This window comes from Ixodes scapularis, unplaced genomic scaffold, assembly GCF_016920785.2.
Source record: "Ixodes scapularis isolate PalLabHiFi unplaced genomic scaffold, ASM1692078v2 ptg000712l_1__unscaffolded, whole genome shotgun sequence".
NCBI lineage: Eukaryota > Metazoa > Arthropoda > Arachnida > Ixodida > Ixodidae > Ixodes > Ixodes scapularis.
In genome coordinates, this window is record NW_024610026.1 from 158360 (window position 1) to 176959 (window position 18600).

General features: G+C 48.5%; 1 pseudogene; it reads left to right on the forward strand.

Annotated features, from left to right (window-relative positions):
• Positions 1 to 10442: 10442 nt before the first annotated feature.
• The window catches only part of LOC121046545, a 64808-nt pseudogene continuing 56650 nt past the window's right edge, over positions 10443 to 18600 (forward strand).

The following is an 18600-nucleotide window of genomic DNA, read 5'->3' on the forward strand; positions in this document are numbered from 1 at the left end:
ACGTGACGATGGCGTCATCACTGACGTCACTGATGACGTCATCATCACTAGTGACGTCATCAGTGACGATGACGATGACGATGCAAATGCCGATGCAAATAAGTGACGTCATCAGTGACGTCACTGGTGACGACGACGACGTGGATGCCAATGACGTCATCAGTCACGATGCCGATGACGTCACTGATGACGTCATCAGTGACATCACGCGTCCCGTAATGCACCGCGCGATTACGCCGACCGCGACGGCGACACCGCTCAAGCCGGAAACGGGTGCCTAAGAGCTGCGCTCTAATATATAATTTGATTTCATTTAATCGAGCTATATTTTCGTGTATTACAATATTATGTTTCGACCAGACCGCCCTCTTTAGAAGCAACAATATTGCTACAACAGATTGCAATTTATTCGTCTGTTTAGAAAATTTTATTTACAACAGTGGTGTCATGCCCAGAACAAAGCCAAAACCCGAAAACGCGCTATGTACAGTATATACAGGCTTTCAAGCTAGCCAACCCCGTGCCTAAGGCGCGGGCACGCACCCGCCGCTCGGCAAAGCGCCCGTCCGCGCAATCACTCGCGCAAAGAGGCCCCCCAACCGGTACCGTACTCGCACTCGCACGTCCCGCCCCTGCGACGCCTCAAAGAGAGGGCCGCATCGCGTCCCGTTCCCCCTTTCTCCGCCTAACGCTGCGATCCTTGCATTGTTTGTACAGAACGTCATCGCACCGCACTGGGAGTCTGTCCTATGTGTTCTGGCCGAGAGAAACACCTTAAGTGGTGTGAAAGAAAACTCCATCGGAAAAACGTGCTCAGCGGCAAGGTCACCACGCAGCTGACATAAGGTCAGACCAGGCATGAAAACGCACCAAATGTGACGGTGATTTGCAACAATCCCGTGAGATAAAAAGTATGGCAAAAGCAGCAGTCATTTCTTGTTGCAATTTCTCACAAACTCTGATTTCTACCGCTCAAGCAGTCTGATAAAATATTTTCGCGTAACGAATGCGGGACGCAAGCCAATGCGTTATTAATACTCCATACGTTGAAATGTCGATTCATTATATCACCGGGAACCCCTTAGTATGAGTCCAATAGACATTTATTGTTAAACTAACAAAGCATCAAGAATAATGCAGGGAATGGTGTTCCACGCGTCGCACGTCCTGGTGCCCAGGGTGTCGAACCGGAACCGAACCGAACCGAAAACCGGAACCGAACCGTTATTTTTTGCCGAACCGAAACCGAACCGAACCAAAATGCTCGCCGCCATCTTGGAACTGAACCGGAACCGAACCGAAAAACAAAATAACGGTAACCGGTTCAGAAAACAGTTCAACGGCTTTTTTGGCAAGAAAAGTTAGTTACAGTACCTGCGCGCCTTAAAGAAAGGAAGAAGCAAACGCTTTGTATCGAGATTGCGAGTTTCCATCGTTCAATTCGTGCAATTACGCTTTTTTCAAGTGACAAAACTATTTATAGAAGGGTGAACAAAATAAAGAAACGGTCGTCCTACTTTGGGGCAATAAGTGCCCGGGCGTGCTAAATGAAGGCATACGCAATCACTCAATCAATCCTTTCGCTTTCCTCGTTCGCGGTGCTGGTGCCGAACTGAACTCAAAATATACTCTCTTACCGGAAGGGTCAATAAACGTCTACTCAATCTAGAAAAAAGAGATGTCCACACACGCGCGCGCGAGCTTAAGTTTTTTTTTTTCTTCTCAGTTTTACGTAAGCTAGAGCATGGACAGAACTCCTCCAGTCCGGCTGTTGCCATGCTCCATCTCTCCTAAGAACCAAACCTACGGGTCGTCAGGTCCAATCACGGACCAGTTAAAAAACACGTGGCAGATAGCTCCGCTGTGCGTATCATCGAGAGAGTAATATACCACTTAATTTCTAACTGGCTCGTGATTGGACGTGGCGACCCCGTAGCTTTGTTTCTTAGTCCATCGTAGGGTAACACAAAGTACGGAGAAACCGTAATTTCCGGTCACATGCGTGTAGAAGAAAAAAAGAAAACCTAGCAGCCGCGGAGTCGGCATACGATGCAAAAGTGTCGAACAGCGCTCAAGGCCAAAGGTTCCTTCTGTTTGGAGATCGTTGGCGTGCTTCTATCTTTCCATCAGTTTCTTCCCTCGTTTGAGGTGGCGAGGTGGCGAGGTGGGGGGGGGGGGGGGGGGGGGGGGGGGGGGGGGGGGCTAGGCCCCGTGAAGGCGTGAGAATGAAGCACACAAAGCTTTTTTTGTTTAGCGTATTTTTAGTTGGCAGGTCTCAAGGGAAGGCCGTGCGTATATCGCGTCTGCTAGGTCAAGTCGATATTTTTCTTTTTTGTTTGTTTTTCTAGAGTGCTCGCGTTACTAGACGTCTTAGGGTTAAAAACAAAAATGCCAGGAAAAAGGAGGATTGGGATGGAACAGACTTGTGCCATGTTCAATCCCCTTATTTGGTAGCAGGGACGAGGTTCATGACCAAAAAAGGAGAGGCCAGAAGAGGTCTTTAAAACGAGCGCGAGTTTTCCCTCTTACCGAGCGTCGAACATTACCAAAGCAGGAGATGTTGTGTCTTTGAGGGAAAAGAGGGAAGTGACATGTTCCTGGAGCGGACACTTTCCCTGGCGTAAGATGAAGTTATATAAAGGGGCGAAAATATTTCTGCGGGCACATTATCAGCGAAGAGCCACCCTGTGAACAGCGACGCCTCTGCCAAAGGTCACCCCTTGTAGCCAACAAGCCGGATCTTTCAACCAACCATCCAACCAACCAACCAACCGTGCAGGTAAGGAAGTGTCGATTTATGGCGATTTGATTTCTTCGGGGTTAACATCAAATGCGATGAAATTAAGTAGGTTTTGCTTTTCCTTGCTTCGTACTCTCTCCGTGATACGTGGTCGTTTCAGCTGAACAATTTCAACGCATTTCTTTTTGTTTTACAAACTGCTCGAAAAAAACAACAACAATCATAATTGTTTTCGCTTTACCTCGATTTTTTTTTATTCAACGCTGGAGAGAACTGTTCGCTCGCATTCTTATTTTACTTCCAGTTATAATTGACTGCGGTAAACCGGCCCATCTATTTTCCTTCATAACCACGCAAAGCCAGTCACTAAAGAGTTGTAGTAGACCGCACCGCGTCCGCCGTCGCGCTAAGCTTACCGAAGCTTACCACGACCGGAAACGAGCGCGCGCCTCTAGCCTTGACTGCAGAACTTCGGGCCTCGTTTACGGTCGCGGTAAACTTAACCGGATAGCGCACGCGGTCTACTACAACTCCCTATTGCAGGGGTGGAACGGCTGCGCCATTTGCGCCATTTTGCGCCAGACGCATTTGTCTGCGCCATCCTGCGCCATTTTGCGGAAACTGCGCCACAGCCAATACCTTGCGCCATTATGCATCAAATCGCACAACGTGCGCCAAACAAATTGTATTTTGTCTTGGTTTCGGTTTCTATGGACTCTATTGGCAACAATGAGCGCGTTTAGCTTGGTCGGCCTTGCAATCCTTTGTTCTGTTTATTCTCCGTGTGTATTCCGAGTCGGAAGCGCGCGGAAAAACTCGGGGTTCGGATTCCAAGCGCTACACCACCTGCGATTGGATTGCTATTCTTCAACCGTCAGCGGTTAAGCAAGTAGGCCAAGGTGAGGTCGAGTCGTTAAGCGGCAGATTGCCTGAGGCTCTGCGGCCCAGGATCCGTACGTGAGCGCAGTTGAAAACAAATGAGCAAAGGATTCCTTTTAGTACTTCATCGTTGGAAGTTGGAACCGCATTCCGGCAAGATAAATTGTGATTTGATAGAACTGAAACGCGGTCCGATGTGAAACCTTGCCGGCCAGCAGCTCTCAGGCGAGGGGTAGATCTGCTCGGCGTCCTTTAACCTTGCTCCTTATAATCGCTTTGAATACGATAAGTCTGTTAATCGTAGTCTGCTGCTTCGATATTGAGTTGCTCAATAGGATAAACTTGAAATTTGTGTCCCTGTTCCTCCACGCAACAGCACGTCCATTGCTTACGCACGTCACGTGGTTCGCACATATAATTACTATGTCGAGCACGTGAGTTGTGCGATAAGCAGTGTTGGTTTGCATTTTGAGCAGCTGAAAGCCACTCAGAAAATATCAAGGATACCATCTTCAGAAATATATGGTACTTGCTTTTTGGTTCTCATTAAGGCTCACAAAGTTTCAAGTTTTCGCATCTGCTACACTCTTATCCCATCTACCTAGGTTCCTAACCACTCATGCTCATCTGTGCTGCTAAGCACTATTGAAATTGCTCCCGTGCTCGTCTAAGACACAAGCAGAAGTGCAATGAAAACTGATCTGAGCTGCTCCTAGCCTGCTCCAGAATGTAGTTTCAGCTGCTCCCAACCTGCTCCAGAACAGCGGTTAGAACTGCTCCCGTGGCTGCTCCTAAGTACATTTCATGAGTTCCACCCCTGCTATTGTGATCTGCGGAAGAACGGTCTGACAATGGCGTAAACATTTTCTCTACACTTTAGACGACCTTATTTTCTCGGGCTCGATATTCAGCGAATTTAGAAAAGTGATGGTTTGGAGAATATTTCGCGGGCACAACGTTTCCCGAATCTTAATGGCATTCTTTGTATTCGTGACCACCGTGCGCTTTAGTCGCGTGATAAATTTTTCTCAATTTTTATCAAATCGCGGAATTCAAGGAAAATTTATTCTCGCGCACATTAGGTCGTTTGCAGTAATAAAAAAATTTAATGTGGCTTTGCACAGCGCAGACGGTGTTTCACATTGCCCAGTTTTGCAGTGCATACATTTGAAGGTAAATGTTTTCTACCCCCGCTGTTGGTTCGGTTTCCTACGCGAGCTGAAGATTATTTCTCCTGAATTACGATCTAAGCGTGCGTATACATGCACGCGTATACGTAAACTCCGTCGCTTGGAACAAAAATATGCCTTTATTTTGTTTTATAGGCGATCTGCAGCGCTATAGAGGCTAGGCGAGCGAGCACGTTGCCAGACAAAGTGACTTTTCTTCTCGAGTTCTCATGTAAATAAATAAATAACCTCGTGTTGCGTTTTTGCGATCGTGTCCTTGCTAACCCAGGTAATGTTTATCTTTCAATTGGAGCACCGCCTTCAGAATATTTTATATTACCTGTGTCGATGTAACACGTATGAAAATCATCACTAGCGAAAACAGTCCTGTTTTCTTATATTTCAAGAATTTCGAAAGTTATTTGTTAAAACAGGTTATATGAGGTTAGACAGCGGGAGCTATCTTCTACCTGAAGATGGCATCCGCTGAGCGGCAACTGAGCCACTTCAGTACACTCTCAAGAAAAAAGGGTCTCAAAAGGTGTATTCTTACACCCTTTGTCCCATATAATACACTCCAGAATTTCAATTCGACATACAGTGCCCTACAGTCGAACATTAGGCCCGAAACTTTACGAGGGGCTTGATAGCCGTGTGGTACAACATTTTAAACAGCTAAAGTACGTATCAAAGAACACATAAAGAAAACACCGAGTTTTTACAGTAGGGCCAAGAAAACCCCGATTATTTTTCTTTGTTATCAGTAAAACGTACATTAGCTATTTTAATAAGTTGTACCACACGGCTATCGAGCCCCTCGTAAAATTTGGGGCCGTCTGTTCGACTGTAGGGCGCTGTATGTCAAATTGAAGTTTGGGGGTGTATTATATGGGACAAAGGGTGTAAGAATACACCTTTCGACACCCATTTTTCTTGAAAGTGTACCACTGGTAACGCCAGGACTTCAAAGCGCAAAGCGCAGTAGTAATATGCTCCAGTTATACATTACTGCGGGATGTGCTGGCGCGCCCGTTCATATCGAAACAGCTGCGAAAATCAATGCCAGGCTACAGAAGATAAAGTTTAAATATCAGATCTTTCTTTCTAAAACAAGCAGTCCAAGGCGCAGAAACTCATTGGTTTTCGCTGCAAATAGCGATTTTTTTACTTTGACTAAATACTACTCGGGACTATTCTTTGACGTAGATAAGCTACGAAAAATACATTAGTTTTTCTTTCTATACTATGGCAGTCGCAGAAAAAAATACAGTAAACGAGCAGCGTTCATATCCTCAACTCGGTGCCAGAACAAAGTGCCACGTGATCTGGTGCTGATTCTATGCTGCCAACGTGAATCTTATGGCGAATTCCACTGGTCGTTTTGGAGCGCGCCGGGATCGACTTTTCTGGAGCGAGCCTATTTCACCGGGCGATCGGGATTGAGACCGACATGTTTCACTGGTCGTTTTGGATTAGCTCCCGCTCCAGATCTCGATCTGGATCCGATGGCGAATTCCATTGGGTGTTTTGGAGCGCGCCGGGATCAGTTCACCAGATCCGAAATTTAGCTCACAATCCGAACGGGGTCGCGCCGGCGATGGATCCCCCGTGGAACATGACCACTGCTCCGGGATCGGCATTTGCCTTCATGTCATTCAACTGCCGGGGAATCCCCTTTCCGCGGCCGCCGCGGTCGTTTCGAACACGTTTTCGCAATCACGGCGCTAACGCGTGTTCGACGCACGAGCGGCAGGAGTGGCTCAGGAGCTTCTAGCAAAGATTGCCGGAATGCCCGTAGCGCGGCCCCCAAAACCTTCTCTTCTCCTTCCTAAAAAACGAACCGGCTGTCGAGCCAAGGGGTAAAGACCCTGTCACACTGAGGGGACAGATGGACAACTCTATCCGACAACACGGGGAAGTCGTGTTGCCGGCGACCCTGTCACATCGCGGCAACAACAGTCGGGCAACATATTGCTGCCTCCCGGCAACAGTGTGCCCGATTTGTTATCCGACAACGCTGTCACACCGCACTGACGGCGAGGACAATACGGGGAACACTCTGCCATCTTGATTGTTTACCTTCGTTCGTGTGCGGCGCGGAATCGCTGGAAATGTGACTCTACACAGTGCTAGTGCGTTCGAAGGGCCGGGAATTACCACGGCACGACATCAACCAGTGGCTGTAATTCGAAAACTTGACACGGGGAGTAGTTTCCGCTCTTTATTTTACCGAGATGTTCATCATTCGTTGACAAAGCAGATAGCCCTAACCGAGGAAAGTGACATCGCTGATATATGTTCGGCATTTATGCCACCGTATGAAGTGTTTCTGTCCGGTTCTTTTATGCAATTCCTATTTCTACTGTGAAATTGCGTTAGCACCGGCAGTACCGCAAACCGTCTTTTGTAACGTGGTGTTGAGCTGAACTGACAGTGCTTCAAAACTGCGACACCGACACCATCGGCCTTCATAACAATCGGTGGAATAAATATTTTTCAACGCTGTCTACTTGTCTACCGCCTGCTATGTGATCGAGTCATTGCCCCAAAACATCCTGGGTATTTTTGAAACAAACCAGGTGTCTGGTAGCGGCTGGTTCCAAGTATCAACGTTTCGCAATCGCGGCGCTAATACGTGTTCGACGCACGAGCGGCAGGAATGGCTCAGGAGCGTCTAGCAAAGATTGCCGGACTGCCCGTAGCGCGGCAAAACCTTCTCTTCTCTTCTCCTCCCTGGAAAACGAACCGGCTGTCGAGCCAAGCGGTAAGCAAGCGGCCATTACCATTTCTTCTGAGGCGAGATCAGGCGAGATGCCCGCGAGAAAGGAAGTCACGTGTGTGCGCCGAGGGCTGACCCGGCTGGCTTCCGGTTGAATCCGCCAAAATCGGGGGAGCGACTTTCTCGGATCCAGATCGAGATCTGGAGCGGGAGGTAATCCAAAACGATCAGTGGAACACGTTCGTCTCGATCCCAATCGCCCAGTGAAATAGGCTCGCTCCGGAAAAGTCGATCCCGGCGCGCTCCAAAACGACCCGTGGAATTCGCCACGAGAAAAGTCGCTCCCATGATTTCGGCGGATTCAACCGGAAGCCAGCCGGGCCAGCCCTCGGCGCACACACGTGACTTCTTTTCTTGTGGGGCATCTCGCATCAGAAGAAAAAGAAGCACGTGGCGGGCTGGGCTCCTAGATTGTCTCGACATCAGAAGAATTCGTAATGGCCGCTTGCTTGCCCATTGGCTCGACAGCCGGTTCGTTTTTCAGGAAGGAGAAGAGAAGGTATTTGCCGCGCTACCGGCATTCAGGCAATCTTTGCTAGAAGCGCCTGAGCCATTCCTGCCACTCGTGCGTCAAACACGTGTTAGCGCCGCGTAGCGAAAATGTCTTCGAAACGACCGCGGCGGCCGCGAAAAGGGGATTCCCGGGCAGTTGAATGACGGGAAGGCATCCGCCGATCCCGGAGCAGTGGTCATGTTCCACGGGGGATCCGTAGGCGGCGCGACCCCGTTCGGATTTTGTGCTCCAATCCGGATCTGGTCGACTGATCCCGGCGCGCTCCAAAACGCCCAGTGGAATTCGCCATTAGCCACGCGCTGGTTTTGCTAAGGCAGAGCGCACGTGCTGAGCTCCAAACATTGTTCGAGTTCGGCTATTCCCGTCACCGCAGCGATTTGGCACGAGCCACTACCCGAATGTTCGCCGAGGCATAGAGTATTACAAGCAGAGTGCTCACGCAGTGCTCGTGTCTAATCCATGAACCTCATTCGACTCGCGTCACCATGGGTTGTGCCGTTCTGCGATTCCCCCGAAATACGTCATCAAGCTTTGCGAAGGAGAGATGGACAGAAATTGTCCGCTTTTATGCTCCAATCTTACCGCGACGAAGAAGCTTCTAGGGCAGTGGCGTGGCGCGAGTATGCTTGGGTAATAACTCTGACCAGTACGCCTGTGTAAATATAGGAAGATTGCAACCAGATATTGTTGCACAGCCCCTTAGCATGTGACCCTGTAGAAACATATATACTTCGTCTCACCCTAACATGGACTAACTGCGAAGGCTGTGCAAGCGCGAGCGGGTAGCCCTGACTGCCTTGACTCCATGGAGCACTCGCTGTGCGAACGGTCGCGCATGCAGCCGCCGAGGCTTAATCCAAAGTAATTAGCTCGCGCTTTTAGAATGCGCGGCTAACAGTATACTAAGGTGAGATAAAGTATAGTAACTATACTCCGTTTCACCTATGATGTACCGCAGGAAAGGGTATATAAGCGCGAGCTCCTTGCTCTAGGGCACATCCCGGCTGCACGAGTTTTCGCGCAGCAAGAGCAGCTGCCAACGCCATGAGCTCGCGCTTCTAGCCTTCGCTGCGGTTCAACGTAAGGTGAGGCAAGTATAACATCATTAGGAGACCAGAGCGCTGATGAGCTTTGCTCTTGGCTCCGCTTCATGTGTAGATTGAAGCTTGCACGGGTTCTAGTCTTTGGCTATGGCTACCGTCTATAGACCTTTCGAATAAAGGGCTTCAGGCCGGTGCCATCTTCAGCGTTCGTGCGAATGGCGCCTTGGTTTCTCAAGCGACGAACATGCGCGTGCTGGGCTGTGAAGATCGCACGCTGGGCTGTGGATTTGTAAACATTGGAAAAGTTTATACTCCGTTTTATAGACCTTTTCAATGTTTACAAAATCAGTCCAGCGTGCGATCTTCACAGCTCAGCACGTGCGTGTTCGTCGCCTCGGAAAGCGAGCAAAGCACGCGCCATACGCACGAACACTAAAAATGGCACCGGCCACACGCTCTTTTCTGGAAAGGTTTATACCACAACGCCGTCGAAGCTGGCTGCGCGAGGGCGTGGCTTGGTTCAGCAAACCATTGGCGCGAGAGCGCGTGCGAACGAAATGCTACATAGATCCACACGCTCGCGCTGCTAGCTTTGACGGCGTTGTACACCTTTCCAGTGTGTACAAATCCACAGCCGAGCACGCACATGTTCGTTGCTTGAGAAACCGGGCAAAGCACGTGCCATACCCACGAACGCTGAACATGGCACCGGCCTGAAGAGCTTTATTGGAAAGGTCTATATGAAGTATGAAACGGAGTATTCGCCTCGAGGTTCGATCGTCACGGGCGCCGTGTTGAAAAGTGGAACTACGCTCTGTTTTACACCTACTTTGAGGAAAGAGTACGCTACAGTCACGACGTCGAAGCCGTGAGAAACGCGAATGCAGGGCACGCGAGTTGGTGCACTGAAATCAACTGCAAACGCTAAGAGCTCGTGCCTTTACCCTTCTCCTGGCTCCATTTAGTTAGTGTGGATGGCTGGTATCCACCTGCTTTGTGGACACGAGAGAATCACCACGTGGTGCATGGAAAAACCATAGGTAAACAAAAGCACGTGTCCACGCTATTCATCTCGATCTCGAGGCGGATAGTGCGCTCGTATTTTAGGTCAGGGACGGCTTTCTGTGATATTTTAAAGAAGAGAAGCCTTCCCGCTGGGTCACTGCAGAATTCAGTCTCCGATTGTTATCTGCCTCACGAGTTTTAAAATAAAGTAGTGACTGTATAAAGATCAGAATAAAATTAACTCCTTGGATATAAATAAACTTATTTAGGTGGTTTCTTTCTTTCCAGGAAGATCAGATGCCCGCTCTAAACAATGGGACGAAGCAAGCAAAATCCCGTCCGGAAGTATTTCAAGTACGACCTGAAGGTGGACCAGTCGGCATGCCAGATAGGAGAATGCAACGTGGTGATGTCCGGTAACCATGCTGCCAACTTGGAGCGTCATATACACAGGTGCCACGCGAGGGAGCATGTTCAGCTCGAGTTGGAGAAACCGTCAACCAGCAAGCGTGCTCGGGACGACAGCGTCGAACTGCAGCCGAAGAGACGCGACCAACCGAGCGTCAGGGACGCGCTTGCCAAATCTCCTGGGGCCGTGGTAAATATCACCTCAAAAACTCTTATGGACGGTTGCTTAGAGCTGGTAACGAAGAACGGTCGCCCATTTCGTTTAATCGACGACAGCGGATTTCGGAAGATTGTGGATCCTATTCTGAAAGGCCTAAAAGAAAAGACGTCCATCAACTTTGAAAATGTGCGAGGTAAAGTGAATCAAAAGGCACAAGAAGCGAGAGATAATATATCTCGCTCTTTGAAAGACCGCCTCATCTCCCTGAAAATGGACTGTGCAACCCGCCTAGATCGGGCCATTCTCGGAATTAATGTACAATACATAAAAGATGGAAAGCTTGTCCTGCGGGCACTGGCCATGAAAGAATTATTCGAGAGGCACACGGCAGAGTACTTGAAGACTGAAGTGATGAAAGTCTTGTCCGCATACAACGTCAAGGTCGAGCAGGTGTACAGCATTACGACTGACAACGGGGCGAACATGCTGAAGACTGTAGAGCTGCTGAAGGAGTGCTCTGCCGAAGAGGCTGAGTCATCCGATTCAGAAAACAAAGAGTCCGATGAACGTGCGAAGTGCGCCGGGGAGTCACGTGATGCCGTCTTTGGGAGCTTTGAAGGCACCATTACCCTCGACGATGACGGCCCATTATTGCAGGGCATGAGATGCGCCGCCCACACACTGCAACTAGCCGTTCATGACACTCTGAAGGAACCGACCCTCGCTGATTTCATAAAAAAGAGCAGAATGATTTCTAAGAAACTCCGGAGCCAAACCACAATGCTGCTAATAAGAAAACTGAAGTTGAAGAAGCCGGTCATCGACTGCAGCACGAGATGGATGTCAACCGTGCTTATGTTGAGGCGACTTCTCGAGCTGAGAGAATTCTGCGACGATCTCTTCTCAGCTGACGACGAAGTACATTTCACCGAGGAAGGCTGGCTGAACACAGAACGAATCGTGCTTTCCTTCAGCGCAGCAGAAGCAGCCACGAAGGTTCTCCAACGAGAGCAGCTTACGATGGGCGATTTTTACGGCACTTGGTTAAAGTGCAGGATGCAGACATCGAAGGTCGACTCGCCCATGGCGACTGCGTTGGTTGCCTTCATGAAAAGAAGAGAGAAATGGCTGCTGGGGAACAACCTATTCTGTGCAGCAATTTATTTGGAGCCTCGCTACCACGTTTATCTTTCGAGTGATGAGAAGAGCCGTGCAAAGCAACACCTGATGAGGACCCGGGAGCAGATGAAGACTGCGAGCGAACAGCCAAGGGTACGCCTCTTAGACTCCCCGGACAGCTCTGACAGAGCGGAGAGGCTTTCCGCCGATGACGACCAGGAGTTGTTCCTGAAGGAGAGAGAAGAAGGCTCCTCAGAAAGTCGGACGAAGTCTTCCCGGAAAGCGTATAAATTGAGCGACTTCTCGAATCGTTCGAAAGGGAGCCCCGCATCAAGAAGGAAGCCAACGTCCTGGAGTTCTGGAGAAAAGAAAAACCTCGGTTTCCGGAGCTCTTCCAGCTGGCAGTGGTCGCACTCGCGGTCCCCGCAACACAAGTGACCGTTGAGAGGGCCTTCTCAGGCCTCAAGTACATACTCTCTTGTCAGCGAACACGGCTCACACCAACGACTCTGGACGACGTTCTCCTCCTACGTTCAGTGTACGCCAACAAGCAGCCCTGATTGCGTATTTATAACAAACAACGCTGAGAAGTCAACAGCGTGCCAAGCCTTTGTGTCAGAAGAAATCTTTAAATAAGTTAGAATTTTGATAATAAACTTGTTTATCATATTTGCTTGGGAATTAAACTTCTTCGGGGAACTTCTCGCCAAAGCAAAAGCAAATAGAGCTAGCAGAACTAAACTAAAATCACGCTAGAAATGGTGGGGATCTCAGCCTCTCAAAATTAATATACAGTGAATGATATCTCAATAATGAGAACAATGAACGGACTTTTGAAAATATGTTAGGGAGCACTGTGATTTTGCTACGCTATGCGCGATTACGAGCATGGAGCTTTCTTTACCGGGATGATGTATGTACAGTCGGCACGGAATGGAACGCGAACAGAGAGGGTCGACTGCTTTCAGAGCACCGCCGGCGCTAGGTTAAAGCTTGGGATGTGACAAGCAAGGGTCTAACACATCCTACTCCGATGTGTCAGACCCTAGCTTGACGAATTCCAAGCTCCAGCGTAGCGTCGGTGGCGCATTAAAAACCATCGACCCTCTGTTCGCGTTTCATTCCGTGCCGACTGTACACATGAAGAAGTGACAAAGACTTGCACTACGAGGGATAGATTTCATAGATCGTCTCCGAAAAGGACCCGTCACCCACACAGCTTTAAAAGTGCCTCCCTTAAAGGACCCATGAAACGAATTTTGGGCTGGAGTAAATCAATTTATATCGGGATTTTACTAATAGCACATCGTTCAGTGGGCCAAAAGAACAAAGGTAGAAAGTCAGAAGGCTGACTTTCGCTACGAAAATTTGCAAAACATAGCGGACTATTTCGTACCTCCTTCCCTTCGTAAACTCTCCGCCTTTTCACTGTGATACATCCGCGGACCCCGCACCGCGTCACCGGGCTACTAGCCACCATAACCGGGCCCCCGCAGCGCGTCACCAGGGCCCAAGCGCACGTCACACGACACCGGACCTCACTTAATCCCTTTACCCCTAAGCTGACATAGCGGTGGAAGCTACGCGCTTGCCGGACCAATCAGCCGTCTCCCTTTCATCACCTGACCTCATTCTCTGCGGGTCGGTATACGCGAGAGAGCATGATGACGTGGAAAATGTGTGGCTGGCCCAACGAGCTCGTAGCTTCCACAGCACTGTCAGCTTCGGGGTGAACGGGGTGGGGAAAGCAACTAGTCGAAATTTTGAGCGACGGGCTAATCTTCTAGGGGGACAATGGCTGTGTCCGGCTACACAAGCCAGATTCCGAGCAAGAGGGGACTCCCCCCTTTCCGACTTCTTGAACTGCTTGGTACAATGCGCGATTTATGAGTTGAGGAGGAAAGCTAAACAGAAAAAAGTTGAAAAAGCGTTTCATGACTCCTTTAAACCGCTGACACTTCTAAGGAAGTAAAGCTTCATAACACCATGCATGTCAACTATTTCTAAAGTCTCTTTCAGTAACCTTCGGGTTCCTACTCGAATCCAGCCCACCCAGCAACGCTCTGCATCGGCTTTTCCGCTCTTTCCTTGGGTCTCAAACAAGAAAGAAAGCCGGTGAAGCGGGCGAAGAAAGTAGGCCGTGGAGCGTAAAACGTGGTAGAGCTTTCTATTTCAATTTTGTATTCTTGCTCTAGAGCCCGGTCGCCCCGGCGCTCTCACCACCTTTCCAAAAAGCCGAACTCAAGGTCGCCAAAAAAGCGAAAAAAAAACAAAAAAACTATAGCGATAAAGTTGTTCCTCTTTCTCTGTGCCTCTCTCTCTCTCTCTCTCTGTCTGTCTGTGTGTCTGTCTGCCTGTGCCTGTCCGCGTTTATGGCTTTCATGCTGAAATTTTGCTTCTTTTACGACCACGTGACTCCGCTGAAAACGTCGAAGGCACTGTATGCGGAAACTTTGGAAGCTCGGGGCGCCACAGCGGTGCGCGAGAAGCGCCACTTCGCGTTTTTACTTTTCAGTCACCAGGTCGAAGTGACAACTGACAATGCTCGCGGTGCTCGATGTGCCGCCACATTTCAAGGACAGACTAACCTCGTGCTATAGCAGCTGTTTAAACAATCACGACGAATTTGACTTTGAATTTTTGTCGAGCATAAGCGCGTTTTCGTTAGTGTTTTGTGCTTCAACTGATGGACAGAATGCCAGCAAAAAGGTTCGCATTGGATATACACCGCTTGCGGCCACCTTTAACATCCGCCCAAATGTGCGTATGAATCGACGAAGGCGGCTTGTCTTGCTTAAATATAGTCCGACATAGCGCGGGCCCGCACGCTCTCGGAGCGTGTAAATATGTTGATTGCTCGCAGATCTCGGTCCTGTGCTCGCAGGCCAATGAAAGCAGCGCGTGGTGCGCTACGCTGCGTTCAACGTCGGAGCACCGTGCGTTGGAGTATGAAGGCGCGAGCGGTGGCTAAAGTCGGCTTCGTCACGCCGGTTACGCGGTTACGCCGCGCACGCCAGCAAACTGAAGTTGGGTGGAGCGCTGGCGAAGCTACAGACGCGAGAGCACTCTCAGTTGAAAGGGAGCGAAAGGAGTCTCCATAGTGCGCAATAGTGACTCCTCCTTTTCAACTGCGTGCTCTGCGCTCTCGCGTCTGCTGCTTTGACAGCACTGCGGCACTGCACCCAACTTGTAAGACAGCGTATACACTTCAACTTCTCCGACGGCGCGCCGCTACCGGACGCATGCGCAAAACGCTACCTCGAGCCCGCGCTTTTCTTGTTCCTGCGAAGCGCCGGTCGTGCCTTGCGTTCCGTGCGGACGCGCCTGCACCGTCGCGAGCGAGTGCATTGTTTGATCGTCACTGTGAACGCCGAATTGCTTTGTCGGATGGCCTGGACATACGATGCACGGATGAAGATGGTGATAGCATTGTTGTTACATCGCCTCCGCCGCAAGCGCAATCGGTTAGAAATTTTCGACGAGCCTACGACGCTTGGAGAGTACCACTGTACCACCACCTCGTACAGGAGCTCCGGCACAGCTACCCAGAGTACCGCTTCAAGTACTTCAGGTGACTGAAAGCTTGCTCTAAGGAAATATTTAACGCGTGGTGGTTTAGGGCTTTTCACTAGTGACCTTCGAAAGTCTTCGAGGCTGGTCCGGCGGCTTCGGCGCGGCCGGCGCGAAATGGCTCTACACCCATTTCGCGCCGGCGTTGCCCGTGCGCGCCAAATGCCGCCGGTCGTGCCGGCCGCGTCAAGACGAGTGCCTGACTTTCGCCGACGCAACGTCGCCGTGCCGCGCGCGCGCGCGCGCATCTGTTATCCGACTCTGCCAGAAAAGTAAGCCTTTTCATCGGTAAGTGGGATTTAAAATGTTTTAAAAATATAGCCGACTTTCAAATTTGCCTAATATCGTTTGATGCGAAGATTTCCCGCGACTTTATTTCACCTTCTCCTCGTCGGACAACTCGACAGACGTGCAACCCCCGGTCACATGCGGCAAATAAAATTTATATCGAGTGCACGGCTTAAACACGTACTTCGTATGCTACGACATTTCATTTCGTCTTCTTCAAGGGCTCCGCTTTAATAAAACTGATATCTCAGATAAATAGCACGTAGTCTAAGTAAAAGTGAATTCGTGTGAATATTTTTCATTGAAATTAAAGTTTGATAGTAGTAAACAAAACTGGATTTTTTGACGGACTATTTTTTTACATTTATGTTTCTATATTCCTGTTACTTCTGAGGAAACAAACCTAGCTACATTTTTTCTCTAGCGTAAAATATAAATAAAAGTGCAGTGGCAACTATACAAGCAGAAACAAGTTGCTCCATTGCGACTGGAGCAACGGTAAAAAGATTTGGAATAAATTAATAAACTTTAGTGGTTCGAAGCACTGGTGGAGCTGGGTGGAGCAAAAATAACGGTTCAAACCGGTTCGAACCGTTATTTTTGCTCCTCGGAACTGAACCTGAACTGAACCGATAAGCGTGAACCCAAACCCGAACCGAACCGTTAAGAATTTCGGTTCGACACTCTGCTGGTGCCAGCAGTGGTAACTTTTTTAAAGCAAATGCCTAAAACAAATGGCAACTTGCTTGCGCATTTCTAAACGCTTTATTTTGGTAATTACTTCGAACCTTTTAAACGGGGCAGGCGTGCGCGTGTGGCGCGTGGAACACCATTCCCTACATTATCCTTGATGCTTGTGTAATTTAAAAATAGGCATATTTTGATAACCGATTTGTTTACTTGATAACTGCAGAAACTTCATGGCAAAAAAAGCGACTTCCGTTTGCCCAGGAGTGTTCGCTCTGCGCTTGGCACCAAAACAGCGACCGTTGCACCGCGCTGTAGGTTAGCTTGTAGTCAAGCAAATGTTTTCGGTGGTTGACCCAATAGCCACTTGAAAGACTCATCTCCCACATTTTATTATCGGGATATATTCAATGACTTTTGTTGCGTCACGTGATGTATGAAGACAGAGTGATGGCCGAGTTCCGCTAGGGTTTTTCTAGTCGCCACTTTTTTTTTTTTCATCTTTATTTGAACTTTTTGTTTGAAAGTGTTTACTTTGAAACAATTTTTTTTATTTACTCCGCATGCATTGAGCTACGGGTGTTCGCGTATTCCGATAACGTTACCCTATTTTGTGCCGACGAAAATAGCATAACTTAGGCAGTGCGCATTGTCAACAAGTTTTGGAAATATAGTGGAAGTGATGTAAATTCGCAGAAATGTATAGGTTTCTGGCTTAGCGAGTGGGATCATAATAAGCCTAGTTTGTCTGAAATCCTTATTTGGGTAACCACGTCACTTCACCACATAGAATTCCTATAAACACGCTACTTCTACAGTGACCCGTATAGGCGGAATTCGCTGTTTAACTGCGCATAAAGCCGGATAAGCGTACAGGGAGGCATCTGTTGATTGTTACACATGCCACCGTGTGCAATTTAGTCGTTCTCATCGAGCTTACAGCATGTATTGCAGGTATTCTTCTGCTCGCGTGTAAATGTATCAACACTGCATCGTATTTTTTTCGATATTCTCTGGGAACGAACGAGTCAAACGAGGATTTTTAGCGCGTTATGTGGCAAGTTTTATTATATAGACACTTTTATTTTTGCGGCAAAGTGTAATCTTTTTTTCTTTATCTGAGAAAAAAAAATTTTTTTACGCGCGACGGGCAAAGTGCGCCAATTCAGAGCCTTGTCTGAATTTATACTGTTTTGTGTATGTGGAAGTGAGATTCAAGGTACCTACAAGAAGTTGTTTTTGGCGGCTTGTCTTTTGCGCACATGTTTTTTTGTTGTTTCTCGAATATTTAAGCAGCATTTTTCCACAGCAACTCTACAGGCACTTAGCGGTTCTTGTGCGCTCTCTCTCTCTCTCTCTCTCCCCCCCCCCCCTCCCCCCGTTAGTGTTGTATAGATCTTTCTACCTACAAGCCCGGGGCAGAATGTTCTCAAACGAATTTAAATGGCGAAAACTACCCTGTGTTCAGAAATGTTTTAAAAGTTACATACTGGAATTTTATTGGCTACGATGTTGATCGCACAGAAGGTTTTGTTCGTACCATGGTGTCTCAACACTTGTGAAAGAGACCGTTGACAGTAGAACATGTCTTTTTGGATTGATCGGAGGTACTTTTTTAGGATGTGCTTCAGTGTGCGTTGCGCAGGCTCAAAAATAGCTAAGGCTGATTCGCACAGTACTGTTTTCTTACGTTACTTATAGGTCACCGAAATATGCGTGTATAGAATGTCGCGTTCAAGGCTATCCCCTTTGAACACTGGTAGCCACGTTGAACATGGAGCAAATATGCCCTGAGGACTTGTATGTAAGCGTTCGCAACGTAATATAATGTTAGAAAATGGGGCTGCGTTAATTAAGGCATACCCTTCTTTCTGTACCTCTCTCCAGTAAGCTTCTGCGCATGATTGCACCCCCTCCTTTGGCCTTGCTTCCCGTTGTCGCCATTTTCGCAGAGCCAAATTGCTGGTCTAACAACAGTTTCAGTACGTATCTTGGCATGGAATTGTTCATTTTTCGCAATCTTTCTTTAAATATACGCTGGTTCGGGGCATAAAAGCAACGAAGGTTAATACAACGGCTCGTTTTGATGCATTCTGACGGGCAAAGGCGCTTTGGGCTGCCCTTGAATTGCAGTTCGAAAACACCTCCGCGAACGGCGCTCGTTATTGTAAAAGATAAAAAATTTGGGTTGTGTGTATGTTTATAAAGCCTAGAACTTGGTCTCTCTTAACGGGTGACG